The sequence below is a fragment of the Ursus maritimus genome, unplaced genomic scaffold, assembly GCF_017311325.1.
Source record: "Ursus maritimus isolate PB19 unplaced genomic scaffold, ASM1731132v1 scaffold_1, whole genome shotgun sequence".
NCBI classification, from domain to species: domain Eukaryota; kingdom Metazoa; phylum Chordata; class Mammalia; order Carnivora; family Ursidae; genus Ursus; species Ursus maritimus.
The window spans coordinates 56024248-56041672 of record NW_024423343.1 but is presented as its reverse complement, the minus strand read 5'-3'; the positions used below and the strand labels follow the sequence as shown (position 1 = coordinate 56041672).

The window sequence follows — 17425 nt, the reverse complement described above, 5'->3', positions numbered from 1 at the left end:
TTCTATTTGTCCCGTAATATAGTTGATCTATATAAGCATCTCCCTCTTCCACAGCCTTATAACTTATTTATTTGATATTAGGTTTTTTTAAAGATTTATTTATTTATTTTAGACAGGGCAGGGGGAAGGGGCAGAGGGAGACAATATCCAAGCAGACTCCCTCTGAGTGCAGAGTTGGACATGGGGCTTGATCTCATGACCCATGAGATCGGGAGCTGAGCCAAAACAGGCTCAGATGCTTAATTGACTGAGCCACCCGTGCATCCCTGATGTTAGTTTAAGAACAAGTATGACATGCTGAAACTATCCAGGTCAGTGACCCATTTAAAAAACTCTGCTAGGGGCACCTGGCTGGCTCAGCCGGAAGAGCATGCGACTCTTGATCTCAGGGTTACAACTTCTAGCCCTACGTTGGGTGTGGAGATTACTAAAAAAATAATAATAATAAATAATTCTGCAAATACTTCATCTAACATTGACTGAAACTTCATCCAGTGGTGAAGAGTAACTATATGCTTATTCAAGTAAGACAGTGATACATAAAGAAAAAATTATTTTTTCATAATTTTGCTTATAAATGTGGTATCAAGAATGTCTTGCTCAAAAGAACTGGACAATTCCTGTGGGGAAATGTATAAACAGCCACAATTCTGAGTCATGGAGTTACGGTGATTTGGTATAGGAGGTAGGAAGAAGAAAGGTTTTTTCTCCTGGTTTCCAGGCAAAACTTGTATCTGGTAGGGTTCTATTCCTCCATTCACACCCAACTTTACCATGCTGTCTGTGAGAAGACAGAAAAGAACACTAGAATAATTCAAAGGAAATCTATAAATGTCAAGCTTCTGTCATTACCCATAGAATGTGAGCTTAATGAGGGCAAGGAACTTATCTTTGGGTTAGCTACCTAAAACGTGCCTACCTCACAGTAGCATTTACTCATTAAATATTAAGGAATGAATAATCATATGATATGAACAAGTCAAATAAGTTTAGGCTACCTCAAAAAACTCTTCTAAAACTAATAAGAAAATGCAGTTCATATTGGCTATGAAAAATCAAAGCAAAACTTAAATTCAGTTAAGTTCAAGAAACATTTAAACATTTAACATTTGTGCCAAGACACAAAGATGAAAAAACAGTCCCTGCGCTTGACAGACTTTTAGTCTAGCAGAAGAAAGAGGAATACAGAAATATAATTTCAACTCCTTTGGTAAGAATAAAAGTTAACACACTATAAGAATACACAGGTAGTGCAGGGACCAAACTGATAAGTTCCAGAAATGCTTTCTGAGGGAATTAGCCCCCTGTACCCTTTTCTCTCTCATCTTTTCCACTGTCCCCCCACTTCAACTGCCCTCTTTCTCTACAAAACAAGTTCCTTACCTACACATCAGCCTACTTCCTAGCCAACCAATAAAAATTCCCATTCCTGATTACTATTTTCTAAAACCTATCTGAGGTAGTTGTAAATACAACAGTTGAAGCACCTTGAGACATAAATGATGGTATTCGCTTTAGGAGGCTTAAATGCTATCTCTTTGTTAAAATGAATCTCAAGCCTCTAATCTAGGCTTACCTCCCCTTTTTTTTTTAAATAAAGATTTTTTCTATTTGAAAGAGAGCACAAGTGGGGGGGTGGAGCAGAGGGAGAGGGAGAAGCAGACTCCTGCTGAGCGGGGAGCCTGATGCAGGGCTCCATCCCAGGAGCCTGGGATCATGACTCCTGGGATCATGACCTAAACGAAGGCAGCTTACCTAACTGAGCCACCCAGGTGCTCCTATCTCCCTTTTACAGCAACGTTGGAAATATGCTCACAGGGAAAGGAAGCTTTGTTCAACTCTAAGTTGTTAGAGAATTTGATGACTATAGAGAATTGTTAATATACTACACCACTCTCTGGCAAGCATCCAAACCTATACTGACAGGAGAGTCACTGTCATGAAAAATACATGAGGGTTCTAGACAAAATCTCAAAGTCCTTTGGTTTCTCTAATCTCAGTCTTAACTCTTCTTCTAATAGTCCTTTATCTTCCTTGCCCTCATGATCTAGCGCCATCAGAGTTTCCCCTTTTCTTCTTTCATTCAACAAATATTTGAGTGTCCACTGCATCTGCCAGATGTAGTGGAGAGATGTAGTGGTGGTCTAAGATAGGTACCTGCCCTCAAGAAGCTTCCCGGATAGTGAGGGAGTTCATATCAGCTAATCAAGCATGCAGTGCAGACTTCTTTCCAGGTTCCTAAGACAATTCCAAGTGTAAACACATACATGTTCCCCTCAAAATGTTTCTCTATTTCATTGCTCTAAGGCATTTTACTTTAGAAACCCAAACTTCAACGTATACTTTGAATGTTGGTATACTTTGAATTTTGTTACAACATAGCCAGAGCAATTTCCACTACTAGGTATCCCACGTAAATGATCAGTCTTACATAATTCTAAAAAACCTTGAGGGTAGAAGCTTGGGGTTCAGAAGGAGGTCACTGTTATCTCCTGAGGATATGAACTAAATTGTATGTACTGAACTAAGACATAATACGGAACTTTTAAATTCGCTCCCATAAAAATACAGAAGAGCAAAAAGAAAAAAATAAAAGTCACCTAAAATATCACCATTTACTGTTCAATATTCCACAGAGTACATATTCCAGTCTTACCAATGTATGGAGATATGCAGCTTTACAAATTGTAAAAGTAGGGTTACAACTTTCTTCAAAATACAATTACCTAAATTCTGCCACATTGTTAAATAGTAATATCATTAAATATTAGATGTCATTTCTAATGGCTATACAGTATTCCATCATACAGTCATGACATATTTTTAACTAATTCTCTATTAGTGGATCTGGGGTTTGTTTTTGTTTTGTTTTTTGCTTTAACCACTATTATTAGTGGGATTTTTATCATCTACAAATGATAACAAAGCTTTGAGCAATATCTATAATAATTTTGACAGGAGGAATTTCTAGAAAAGAAATGAAATTATTATGTCAAGGAGCCCAGCACCTCTGCCATGTCTTCTAGGGCCAGTGTGATTGCTCTGCAGGCGGTGGCCTGGTGGAGCAGGTCAAGCTGGAGGCACGCATGGAGAGGACCAAAGTCTCCTAGCTGGCTGCAGAGTTTCAGCAGTACTGCATGCAGAATGCCTGCAAGGATACCCTGCTGGTAGGTGTTCCAGCTGCAAGCAACCTCTTCCAGAAGCCCAGATCCCTTGCTTTATTCTAAAGGCTTGTAGGGAAGAAGTTTGCTGAGGAATGCATTTAAGTACAAAGTGATGAATGACTGCTTCCAAATCTCAAGAAAACACTTTTCTCCAGCCGAAATGACTTTTAAGTATTTCAGACTTTTCCTGAGGTCTGGTCCTATAGCCAAAATTCTACAGAAACTGATGACTTTCTATTCAGATAAGGAAACTGGGTGAAGTAATAGACTTTAAATAATAATGGCCTGATTCTTTTGGTAAAGTGCTTTTATATTTAAGACAAACAAACATGTTACCCCCAAATACAGCTCTTCCATAAGCGAATTACTATAATTAAGAGGTGGTTTGGAACATGTTTGTTTTATTTATTACATGTTTACATTTTGGGAAGGAAAACATTTTTGTTAAAAAAATGGAATATTTGTAATTTGTTGTTCTAGAGATTTCTATACCATAGAAAAACTTTTTTTCTCATGAGTTTACAGTTTCTAAATGAAGACAAGCATTTTTAAAACTGGGGGAAGAACAGGCTTTATTAATCAAATGATGTCTTGATTTTTCTAAATGAGAAGATTGTTTTAACACTAAACATGGGAGGTGCTTCTAAGCAAACTTGTTTGGAAAGATTCATGTCATATTGTGTATTAAAATGCCCCATCCTGCATATGAAACAGATTTGGTCTTTGTCTTCTTTAAGTTCCTCTACTTTATAGTTGTGATTGTACTTTAAAAAATAAATATAATACATTATTTCATATCTTTAAAAAAATATTTAAATGTGATTTTCAGAACACTGCAAATGATTAAAAATAAAATAATGTGAAAATACTACAACCTAAATGAACTCTTTTTTAAAAAAAAGATTTGAGAGAGAGACAAAGAGAACGCACAAGTGGGAGGGACAGAGGAAGGGAGGGAGAATCTCAAGCAGACTCCATGCTGACCACAGATTTCACGGCCCTGAGCTCATGACCTGAGCTGAAATCAACAGCTGGACGCTTAACTGACTACACCACCCAGGTGCCCCAACCTAAATGAATTCTTAATGTCACAAGTGTTTTACTTTGATGATGTGGCTTTGATTTAATTTGGGACACTTTAAAAAGGTACTTTGTGTTTGTAATAACCTTTGACGAACTTGGAAATAAAATTTTTGCTTAATTAAAAAAAACAACGAAAAACAATAGCAACGAAACTACTATGTCAAAGTGAAGGCATATTTGTAAGACTTTTGATTTACATTGTTAACTGCCCTCCGATATGTAGTATTGACTTCTACTTTACCAGTAGTGTACAGAAACAGCTCATTTCTCAACACCTGTACCAACAAAGAATATTATTTAACATTTTTGTCAGAATAGTGAAAAAAGACCCTAATTTTAAAGTTGCATATCTTGGGGGTGTCTGGGTGGTTCAGTAGTTAAGCGTCTGCCTTCGGCTCAGGGCGTGATCCCAGAGTTCTGGGATCGAGCCCCACATCAGGCTCCTCCGCTGGGAGCCTGCTCCTTCCTCTCCTACTCCCCCTGCCTGTGTTCCCTCTCTCACTGGCTGTCTCTCTGTCAAATAAATAAATAAACTTTAAAAAATAAATAAATAAATAAAATAAAGTTGCATATCTTGATACACTAATAACGTTAAACTTTTTCATATATATAATGGTCATTTGTAGTTCTGTGAATGCTTCCTTTGCCCATTCTTAAAAAACAAAATCTTAGGGGCGCCTGGGTAGCGCAGTCGTTAAGCGTCTGCCTTCGGCTCAGGGCGTGATCCCGGCATTCCGGGATCGAGTCCCACATCGGGCTCCTTGGCTGGGAGCCTGCTTCTTCCTCTCCCTCTCCCGTGCTGTGTTCCCTCTCTCGCTGGCTGTCTCTCTGTCACATAAATAAATAAAATCTTTAAAACAAACAAACAAACAAACAAACAAACAAAAAAACCCACAAAATCTTAGTCCAAAATTCTCTCTTGAATATAGATCATAGTAGGCTTTCTTAGCACATGGATTTCTGATCGTGTACTTTATTGTATTCTTGATCTAGTCCCAACTACCTAACTTACAAATGAGGTCCCAAAGGGTAACTTGCTCAAGGTAAAAAATGGGACAAGAACATTTTTAATGCTATACTGTGCCTGCCAGCTGGTATGCCTTGCTATACACTATATATATTAACCGTTACGCCCTGCTATTCTATGCCTACAACAATACAGAAGTTTTATGTAAACCACCTCTTAAAAAAAGTAGTGTAGAAAGACCCTTTAGGACTTCTAGAATTATTGAACAGACCTATTATCAAATAAAATCACACATAATATGAGATGCCAGTAAAAAATAGTAAAGAATGCTTCAAGGAACAATAGAAGAAAATGGGAGAAATTAACTAGCAAACCATTTCTTATAACTTAAAATACAAAAGCCACGCCTCCATAAAAAACATATATAAGGATGTCTTTATGAAAAGCAGCTTAGACAGGCTATTGGGGAGCAGACAGTCCAGAGTGTCACAGCTGGGGCAGGGTGAGAAAACTGTCCATGGGAATAGAGAGTGGCCAGAGGAAAGTATGAGGAGGCAACCATATGAGGCGAGGGATAGAGACAGTACCACTCCAGCACAGGATACCACGGCCCAAGCTGGAGAACATCTACGTGATGAGAAGGAGTGGGTCTGGTGGCAACAGGTGATTCATTATATACACACATAGGGACTGACAAAATACATGGATATATCAAGGATGTAGTGGGTAAAGGTAAATTCACACTATAGGTGAAGGTAATTATACAGCATGAATCTTGGTAATCAGATGAAATTTGGAGATATTGGTGTTACAGAAATAGAGATATGAAGTTATAGATGATAATATGTGTATATGTATCTGCATACATGTTCATATATTTCCCTAGCTGTGTCTACTGAGGAGGGCCTGAGAACACTGATACCCTCAAAGCAATATACCCACTAGGCACCCAGATCTTGATGTCTGAATACCATTCTTTACCAAAAGGAACCTGGGTTCCTTCAAGAATTGTCTGGCTCCAAGGCTAGGGTAGGGCAAGTACAGGATGGGCTTTGAATATCTTTTGCAAGAAAACAAAAAAGGACTTGGTTGTGAATTTGGCCATAAAGTGGCCAAATCTGAAACAATAGAATCAAAATAAATAATGACAGTAATGGATCACATTGCGAATAAAATAGGATTCCACTAATCCACACATATATAAAAGAATAAATTCAACTTTCGATAAGACAGGACATTTATATCCTCCAAAATATTTCCTGATAAAATATATTTTAGTTACAAAAGTCTGACAAATATCACCTTACTCATGATCCAAGTTAACAAAATGAGAAATAAGGAAAACCAGTATCATGTACTCTAATAGGAAGCAATAAGGACAGAGCATAACTTCTATGACAGTCATGTCAAAGATACATAAACGTGAATCTAATCATGAAAAATATCACACAACCCCAAATTGAGGTAAATTCTTCAAAATAACTGGACTTTAATTTTCTAAGGTGCCTAAGTCATCAAACTGAAGGAAAGACTGAAGAACTATTTCAGATTAAAAAAGATGAGTAGGACATGACAAGTAACTGCAATGTGAATTCTAGACAGAAACCATTGCTATAAAAAGACATTATTGGAACAACTGGAAAACTTAAAAGTGATTTGCAGATTAGATGGTAGCAATATATCAATGTCAATTTCTCGATTTTCAGGGCTACATTGTGGTTTTGTAGGAAAATGTCTTATTGTAGAAAATAAAGTATTTGGGGTAATGGGACATCTTGCTGGCAACTCACTCTTAAAAGGTTCTGAACTAAAAAATTAAAAATGAAAAAAACTTATAGAAGGAGTTTAAATTATAGCTATTTGCACATAAATATACTATATAACCATGTATAATTAGTGTCATATAGTGTTTAGGAATAGTTATGAGAAAAATACTACAAAACACGGATTCTCTAATGATTCTCTGCTTGTTTCTGGTTTATAGCTTTCATGTTACGGGATGTCAAAGAGAAGAAAAATCACTTCTATACTGTCAGGTAAGAGCAAACAGAATCATAATAGAACAATTACCATATCTGAATAAAAACTCAAGAGATGATATCAATTACTTGTCCTATTAGTTCCTTTTTTTAAATATATAGAATGTGTTAAGCAAGATGATCCTTTAGGTCATAATATCAGAATTCAAAATGACATGGGAATACTATCATTCAAATGATTCCAAAAATACTTGGCTTTTCTTCAATATCTATCAAAAATAAGTAAGAAAAAAACCAACTTACTTCATAGAAAATAGGGTAGGTAAATTAAGCTTTAAAAATGGGAGGAAGAGGGGTGTTGGCTGGCTCGGTCAGTGGAGCATGTGACTCTTGGTCTCCAGGTTGTGAGTTCGAGCCCCACATCAGGTACAGAGAGTACTTAAAAATGAAATCTTAAAAAAAAAAAGGGGAGGGAGCAAGTCAATTTCTGGTGATTAACTTCAAAAGTTTCTAGATTCTTTTTTTAGTTAAAAAAATATTTTAAGTTTTTTTATTTAAGTGAACTCTACACCCTATGTGGGCTCAAACTCACAACTCCAAGACCAAAAGTCAAATGCTCTTCCGACTGAGCCATTCAGGCACCCCAAAAATCTCTGGATTCTAAAATGTTAATTTTACTGTTCTTCTAGCTAGCCATAGAACTATAAATGTTATAATTTCTCACTTTTAAAGCATGTACTCAAGTTTCAAAGCAGATTTCTAAAATATGGATAATATTAAATATTACATACAATGTATAGCATTCCCAAACATTTCTAATTCAACTACTTTATAAAATGTACTTGGAAAATATCTGACTGCATATTTTGTACCTTATGCCACATTAAGAGATATGGTCCTTGCCCTCAAAATCAGGTTAGTAAGGACAAACAAGAATAATTCAGTGATATACATAAAACGATAAAGATATACACAGGCACTATGGGAACATAGGGGATTAAGATCATGGAGCTGGTCATCTCTCCTCAGCACCCACACTCCCCTCTTTTTTTTTTTTTTTTAAGATTTTATTTATTTATTCGACAGAGATAGAGACAGCCAGCGAGAGAGGGAACACAAGCAGGGGGAGTGGGAGAGGAAGAAGCAGGCTCATAGCTGAGGAGCCTGATGTGGGGCTCGATCCCATAACGCCAGGATCACGCCCTGAGCCACAGGCAGATGCTTAACCGCTGTGCCACCCAGGCGCCCCCCACACTCCCCTCTTAAGAGAGCCTGATTACCAGTGAAGGGCAATCCTATAATATCCATGACCCTGACATACCTGCCTCAGGTGAACCAGGGGAGACACCTAACTAAGTTAAGCCCATCAGATTACCTCTTCAGGAAATTTGTAAAAAGAAAAAACAGAGGTGGGCAGCAGAGATTCCAAATCATAATCTGGACTGGTAGACATTTACTATCATATTCATACTGATAAGAAATTAATGAAACCCAGAAGAGAATAGGCACAGAAAAACAGAGATGAGAAACCACGCAGCCAAGAAGAAAAGTAGTTTCTGTAATGCCTGACTATGCTTTCTGTGACTTAATCATGCAAGTCTTCAGTATTCTGAGTATGAGCTCTTTTTTTTTTTTTAAACCTGAATTTATCCGATTAAGTTTCTAACTCCTAACTAAGACAAACAGATAGCCAAATGTGGAGAGAGGGTCTGGGAAGGCTACTACTGAAGGAAGTAATGCCTGAGTGTAGTCTCAAAGGTAGAGGCATCAGGCAGTGAGGGAGGATGTTTTCAGCAGAGAAGACAGCAAGCATGGAGAATCACAATGAAGCAGAGGACACTGAGGGATCTTTAAGAACTTCTGATGGCTGAAGCATGGGGATATAAGGTTGAAGGGAAGAGAGATAAGGCCAGAAAAAAGAAGCAAATCTTGAAGGACCTTTATTACCCTGGCAAGGAGTTTGGAATCCACTGTCACCACCCCCATCCCACTGCAACTCTGAGGTTATAAATATAAGCCTGTGCCAAAATGTTGAGCTAAGCAAGTTTTTCACATTTTTAAATGGGCGGGGGTGGGAGGAGAATAAGCAACAGAGACCATATGTGGCCCCTACAAAGTCTAAAATAAACACTATCTGGCCCTTTGAAGAATAAGTGTGCTTAATCCTGCTGTAAAAAAATGGAAAGATTTTATGATGATGAACTAGATAATCAAAGGAGAATTTCTGCAAGATCTAACAGAAGTATGGAAGATGGATTAAAGGACACCACTATGCATAAGAAAGCCAGTACAAACTACTGCTAAATTCAGAAAGGAGAATGATGATTTGCACATCACAGTACCCGTCAAAATGAGAGGAAAGGACCAGTTATAAAAGAAATGTTTAGGATAAGGCCTCAAATCCATAACATTGCCTCCAGACCATTGCATATGGACTGACCCCTGCCTTCTACCCCACTCATGCTACTCCTTAATCTCTTGGCTCTGGTTTCATGCAGGCTTTTAATCCACTCCATCTCTCAGCCTAGAATGCGCTCACCTCCCACTTAACCATCTTTCTTAGTAAACACTGCTCACCCTCCATCCACTATCTCCCTACCTCGAAATTCAGATCACTCATTTACTTAGTCATTTAGTCGATAAATATTTATTGAGTACATGCAAAACGGTAGAAATTATGCTAGGCTCCAGGGTGCAATGATACAGACACAGTCCCTGCCCTTACGGAATTTACATTTTTCAAAAAAGATTTATTTATTTTGGGGGGGGGAGCCACAAACGCATGTGGGGGGGGGAGGAGCAGAAGAAGGGAGGGAGAGAGGGAGGGAGGAAGAGAGAGAAAGGGAGAAAGAGAGAGAGGAAGAGGCAGACTCCCAACTGAGTGTGGAGCCTGACACAAGGCTCAATCTCATAACCCTGAAAGCATGACCTGAGCCGAAATCGAAAGCTGGACACTTAACTGACTGAGCCACCCAGGTGCTCCTGGAATTACATTTTATGGAAAATACTTCTAAGCAAATCAGGATTTGAACACTTAAGTTGGTGAAGTAGCTCAAAAATTATTTAACATATGTATATCAGTGTACAAGAAAAAGTTTGCCATCCTTTCCTCCTTAAAAAATTTCCTGCTTAAGATTTTTTACTTTTTCAAATATATTATACATATACATTTATTTTCTAAATTTTGTCCAAATTAGAATAACTGTACATTTACACATGGTTTCTCTTTTGATCTGAACCATCAGATTCAGGAACCACAGCATAGGCCAATCTGCTTGTATGTCTTGATGTATCTGACAAAGCCTATCACTAGGTGACCATGTTTTGAAAGATTTTTTGTGCCAGATCATTTAATTTATCAAAATTTTCCTTCCATTTTTAGAAGCTACATCCCCAAACTATAAATGGCTTGGAACGAGAAACCACTGTATTTTATATCTTTAACATCACCACACTGTGGCTGACACACAGAAGATTTTCAAAAAAGGTGTATCTGAGGACTATGTAACTTCCTATTAATGTTCCTGATCAGTGTGAATAATCATGGAACTAAATTTAGCTGATTTAATTCAATACAAAAGCAAATAAATGTTGACATTTTAGTTAGCACGTACAGCCTTCAAACAGGCAATACTTTTTATCCAAAATATTTTTGGACTATAGAAAATACTTCAGGGCGTTTGGCTGGCTCAGTAGGTAGAGCATGTGACTCTTGATCTTGGGGTCATAAGTTCAAAGCCCCATACTGGGCATAGAGCTTACTCGGAAAAAAAAAAAAAAAAAGGCAAAATACTTCAAGGAGTAACTCTTGTTACTATCCTTTATTAAATCCTAGAAGAATTGAGACTTTCACAGGGGGACCCTTTGCTATAGAGAATTCCCTAGTCAGATAAGTTTAAGAGGCTCTGAGTTAAAATTAAACAATTTGGGACGCCTAGGTGGCTCAGTTGGTTAAGCATCTGCCTTCACCTCAGGTCATGATCCCAAGGTCCTGGGATGGAATCCCTCATCACCCTCCTTGCTCAATGGGGAGCCTGCTTCTCCCTCTGCCTGCCATTCTCCCTGCTTCTGCTTTCTCTGACAAACAAAAAAATAAAATCTTTCAAAAAAAAATTAAACAATTTAATGTTAAATCTTCAGTGTGCTTTTATATGTGGATATGCACTGTAGCTCCATAAGGATATTTCCGAATTTACTAAATTTCCTTTTTTTTTTTAAACTAAACACTATCAATATGGTAGGACACTAGCACCCTGAGGATACTATCTGGCAGCATCTGTTGAATTCAGTAATATTTGAGAGACAATTGGAAAATAAAAAACCACTTTTGCATTAAAAGCTTAAAATCTCTTACCTTTCTAACTGGTGGGCCATGAGCTTTATTCACTGCTGCCAGGAATCCTTTAGCTCTAATCAAGTAAGCAGTGCTTCTCAAGTTTCCATCTGAATATCCCTAGGGCAAAGGAGAGGCAGAAAAGAGAGTGAACACCTTACTCTTAAGATCTGAAGAAACAGGCTCATGCAGTTGAACTCTGACACAAAAACTTTTAAGCCTTTATATTTAAAAATGTATGTGAAGTTTGCCTTCCATTCCATTCATTTTCTGATATAAAAATAAGGTTCCCTCCAAAAGTTTCAATGCTCCAGGAAGATGTTTATCCTGCGGTCGCCTGTAACTCCTAGCAAAATGCCACCTAGAGGTGTGAACAGTTTCAAGGACGGAAGTACAGCAATGGCATCTTGGTGAAAGGAGAAAAATGAACCTTTCTAATAGAAGGGAGGGGTGATCATAGATAATAGGTGAATAGGCAGTGCTGAATCTGAGCATCAAAATTCTGAGTGGAGATGATAATATATTTTTTTTTCTTTTCTTCCAAGTTTTTATTTATAGATGAAAAATTTTTGTGTCAGTGCTGCACCATACCATCCAGGGGATCCAGTTCATAGGCTTTTCATGTGGAAACAGCTTGATTTTTTTATACCTGTTTCAGCTGGATTGGGTTCAGCTACGAGTGACAGAAAACTCAGAATTTGTTAACAATGGCTTAAATGATTCAGAAGTTTCTCTCATATAAAAGCACAGGCAATCCCAAATTATGATCACTAGGAACCCAGGCTCCTTCTACTTTGCTGTTTTACCATCCTCAACATGTGGTATCCCCTTCATGGTTTAAAATAACTGCTTAAGGTCTAACTAACATCTGCTGATCAGACAGCGGGAAGGAGAATGAGGAGGTGAGCAATAGCCTCCTATTAAGGAAACTTTCCAACAACTCACAGGATACTTCTATTTACATTCCATACACCAGAACTTAAGTCACAACAGCTATACCTAGCTGAGAAATAAATTCTTTATTTCACCATATGCTCAGTTAAAAATTGGAGCATCTATAATAAAAAGAGGAAAATGAATACTGGTCAACATTTCTGTCATCATACTGTCTCATCCTAAAATGTAAAAGATGGTTGGCAGATATCTTGTAGAAATGTCTTAGCAGTCTACTGAAAAGAGCTTTCAAAAGCAGAAAGTCCTGCCAGTGGCCAAGGAGCAAGACTAGTGTTCATAACGAACTTCTCTAAATATAAAAGGCCAATCTGTAGGTGACAGAGAAAGAAGAGAAAAATCTCAAGACCAGAATAACAATGCAAGAGCAAAGAAACAACCTAAGTAAGTTGTAGTTTGGGAGGATAAACTCACATATGCAGTCCACAAAACTCAGAAATGATTAACACAGGGCCATTACGTAAGTAATGGAGTGCCCAAGCGGAGTCTGGGTAAGAACCGGGCAGAAAACCAAGTTACCAATTCCATCAGGAAAAGGCAGTAATCCTGGAACAGGATGTTAAAAGGGAAGTAGACTTTTCCTCATTATTTAAGGACTGAACTCTCATTATTAGGCTGTATATGAACTTGGGAGATGTCCCTATGCAGACTGTTGAAAAGAAGGACTGCACTTCACCTTGAATAAGGCTAACCGAAACAGTCTTCATGTTTAAAACTTTGATGACAATACTAGAAGCTGGAAAGACTCGTTTCAAAGTTGGCATCAAAATTCTGTTTTACACAGACTGTTCCTTAAAGGGAAAGGGACCTGAACAGGATATTGAGCTATACAAATGTAAAATAAGGACTATAAATGGAGCAGCAGTTCAAAGGACAAATGCCTCTGTGTACAGGTTCATGTTTTCTAGGTAGAGATAAATTTCTGCAAATTGTTTCTCTCAGGGAAATGTATATCTTAAGTAGGGCTTCGGATCTTCCTATGGAGTGTGTGTTCTTATTTTAGCAGTTGCTCACAAAGGACCAGGAACTAACACCCTAGAAAATAGCAAGATGGACTTCTGGTCCTCACTTCAAGAGAAAGGCAACAAGATTAAGCTAGCAAGCTATACCTGGCCTGGCCTATAACAGCTTATGTTTTATGCATGCAATGTGAAGATTATCATTCAGACTCTGAAAGATATTAAACAATGCTTTTTTGTTTTTCGGTTTTCTTTTTTTGGGGGGGGGTAACTTGAAACACATAGATGTAAATAACTTCCTTTACCACTGCTACCCTACCCTAGCTACTGTATACGCACTTCTTATACAGGCATACCCTATTTTATTGAGCTTCACTTTACTGAGCCTCACAAATAGCGCATTTTTTAGAAATTGAAGGTTTCTGGCAACCTTCACTGTATGGAACAACTCTACTGGTGCCATTTTTCCAACAGCATTTGCTCACTTCATGTCTTTGTGTCACATTTTGGTAATTCTTGCAAATTTCAAACTTCTTCATTCTTATATTTGCTATGGTGATTTGTGATCAGTGATCTTTGATGTTACCATTACAATTGTTTTAGGGCACCATGAACTACACCCACATAAGACAGCAAACTTAATTGATAAGTGTTGTGTAAGTTCTAACTGTTGCACCCACCAGCTCCTCCCCCATCTCTTCCTCTCTTTCTGCTTCCCTGTGCCCTGAGACACAATATTGAAATTAGATCAATTAATGACCCTCCAATGGTCTCTAAATGTTTAAGGGAAAGGAAGAGGGGCACATCTCCCACATTAAACCAAAAGCTAGAAATGATTACGTTTAGTGAGGAAGGCATGTTGAAAGCCGAGACAGGCCAAAAGCTAGGCCTCTTGCACCAAAGAGGTAGCCAAGCTGTGAATGGAAAGGTAAACTTGATGGAAATCAAAAGTGCTATTTTAGTGAACATGAAAATGAAACAGCCTTACAACTGAAAGTTTTAGTGGTCTGAATAGAACAAACCAGCTACAACATTCCCTTAAACTAAAACCTAATCCAGACTAAGGCCCTAACTCTCCTTAATTCTAAGAAGGCTGAGGGAGGTGAGGAAGCGGCAGAAGAAAAGTCAGAAGCTGGCAGAGTTGGTTCATGAGGTTTAAGGAAAGAAGCCACCTTTATAACAAAGTATAAGATGGGGGGCACCTGGCTAGCTCAGTCAGTACAGCATGCAACTCTTGATCTCGGGGTCTTGAGTTTGAGCCCCACACTGGGCATAGAGATGACTTAAAAACTGTTCTATGAAAATACAAGGTAAAGCAGCAACTGCTAATATAGAAACTGCAACAAGTTATCTAGACTATCTAGCTAAGATCATTAATGAAGGTGGCTACACTAAACAAAAGATTTTCAATGTAGATGAAACAGCCTTAGATTGGAAGAAAATGCCATCTAGGGCTTTCACAGCTTAAAAAAAAAGTTCATGCCTGGTTTCAAAGCTTCAAAGAACAGGCTCTCTTGTTAGGGGCTAACACAGCTGGTAACTTTAAGTTAAGCCAATGCTCCTTGATCATTCTGAAAATCTTAGGGCCCTTAAGAATTACAGTCAATCTACTCTGCCGGTGCTCTATAAATGGAACAACAAAGTCTGGGTGACAGCACAGCTGTTTACAACAGGGTTCACTGAAGATTTTAAGCCCACTGTTGAGAACTGCTGCTCAGAAAAAAAAAAAAAAGATCCTTTTCAAAATGTTACTGCTCACTGACAATGCACCTGACACCCAAAAACGGAGATGGGTAACAAGATTAATGTTTTCATGTCTGCTAAATACATCTATTCTGTGCCCATGGATCAAGGAGTAATTCTGACTTTCAAGTCTTAAATACATTTTGTAAAACTGTAGCTACTATAGTGATTCCTCTGATGGATCTAGACAAAGAAAATTGAAAACCTTCTAGAAAAGATTCACCATTCTAGATGCCATTAAGAGCATTTGTGATTCATGGGAAGAGGTCAAAATATCAACATTAACAGAGGAGTTTGGAAGAAGCTGATTCTAACTCTCATGATGATTTTGAGGGGTTCAAAACTTCAGTGGAGGAAGTAACTACAAATGTGGTGGAAACAGCAAGAGAACTAGAAGTGGAGCCTAAAGATGTGACTGAATTGTTGAAATCTCATGATAAAACTTGAACAAATAAGGAGCTGCTCTTTATGCATGAGCAAAGAAAGTGATTTCTTTAGATGGAATCTACTCCTGGTAAAGATGCTATGAAGATTATTGAAATGATAGCAAAGAATTCAGAATATTACATAAAATTAGTTAATAAAGCGGTGACTGGATTTGAGAGGACTGACTCCAACTCTGAAAGTTCTACTGTGGGTAAACTTCATTGATGTCATATTTAAAGAAATTGCCATAGCCACCCCACCCTTCAGCAACCACCACCTGATCAGTGAACAGCCACCATGGGCAAAACCCTACGCCAGCAAAAAGACCATAACTGGCTGAAAGCACAGATGATAGTTAGCATTTTTTTTTTTTAGCAATAAAGTATTAAAATTAAGGTATGTATAGTTTTTTTTTTTTAAGATGTAGTACTAGCACACACTTAAGACTACAGCATAGTGAAAACATAAATTTTATATGCACTAGGAAACCAAAAAATTCATTTGACTTGTTTTATTGTGGTCGCCTGGAACCTAACCTGCCATATCTCTGAGGTATGCTAGTATTTGGATATAATTAACTTGTGGTTAAGGGGTACAGGCTCTGCTGAAGAAGGAAAATACTGTTAATGGTAAATATTCTGGAAAGCAGATATTATGTCAAAAAACAGGGCTCAGAAAGTAGATATTCAGGTGAGAAAATAACTAAGTCTCTCTTGACATGGACTCAGAAGAGTCTAACATACTCAGGGGCAACTGGGTAGTAGAGAGAATCCTGAGTATGGGCTTCTGGCCTTGTGGGAGGATAGGAGCTGGGCAGGAAGAGGAGTCTTTTCAAGGCAGTGTTCAAACAGGTGTATGTATTACTGAAGGTACACCAACACATTCCAAGAGCCATCCGAGCAGGATAAGTTTTAAGAAAATTTCCGTATCTTTAATTTCCCTGTGTTTACTTTCCTAAAAATGATCTACCTTCCCTAAACCCTCATTCTTCCACAGTTCCAAAGAAACCCATACTTCTCACCCATACCAAATCTCATTACCATGCATTGCCCCAGGTTGTAAAACCTCCATGGAACAAAACAAGGGGATTATTTAAAAAGTGTCTTAAAGCCTCCCTTAATACAGGCACCATTAAACCTCAGGCTTTTGTCTTTGCCTGTCTTATAAGTATTTCTGCTAAAGCATTGTTTTTAAGAATGGCATTTTGCCCTGGTTTAGGAATGTTCTGAATTCATATATATTGTTAGGTGTGATGACAGGAACAATAAAAACTTTTCATTCAATGATTTCTTCTTCCATTCTGAAAATATTGTCCAAAAATGCACTGTCCCAAGAGAGCTCCATGAAAAGAAGATATCAATAAGAAACTTAGAAAAGTTCAATTTATATTTACTGCAGAGAAGTATGATAAGGTGATCAATACTTTAAAACATTAAAATCCACTGGATTCAAATAAAATTATGCTGGAGAAGTGGAAGTTAAATAGAAGTTCAATAAGAAAGAGGAATAATGAAAACTTCCAACTGTTAAAGATGAATTAATTCTAGTTTGTTTTTTAAAACCAATGATAGCATCAAATCGCTACTAAAATCAGGTACTTATGGAAAAAAAGTGTCAGCATCTGGAAAAGCCAGGAACTGTACTTTTTTTCAACTACTTAAACTTAAGATGAAAAATTCTAGGATTCAACTTAGAAATGTGAAAGGGTACAGAGTTTATCAAATTTCTTTTCAGGAGCATATGAGTGTAGTAGGTAGAATGGTCCCCCAAAGTAGTCCATACCCAAATCCCTGGCAACTATGAATAGGTTATATTACATG

At 37.7% G+C, this 17425-nt stretch overlaps 1 protein-coding gene and 1 pseudogene across 15 annotated transcripts in view; one reads left to right on the top strand and one right to left on the bottom strand.

The window, feature by feature from the left end:
• The window catches only part of ATF2 (activating transcription factor 2), a 96333-nt gene that overhangs the window by 69982 nt on the left and 8926 nt on the right, over window positions 1–17425 (bottom strand). For 11 of the 15 annotated variants that reach the window (XR_567533.2, XR_567534.2, XR_567535.2 and 8 more), the window contains exon 2: window positions 11548–11646. The exons of 2 other annotated variants lie outside the window; for them this stretch is intronic. The gene's annotated coding sequence lies outside the window, so the exon portion shown is untranslated. Of the gene's footprint in view, window positions 1–7496; window positions 7601–11547; window positions 11647–17425 lie in introns of those variants that run through there. 2 more of the 15 variants (XM_008687159.2, XM_040643677.1) reach the window with 2 other exon arrangements.
• LOC103659592 lies at window positions 3016–4040 on the top strand (annotated as a pseudogene).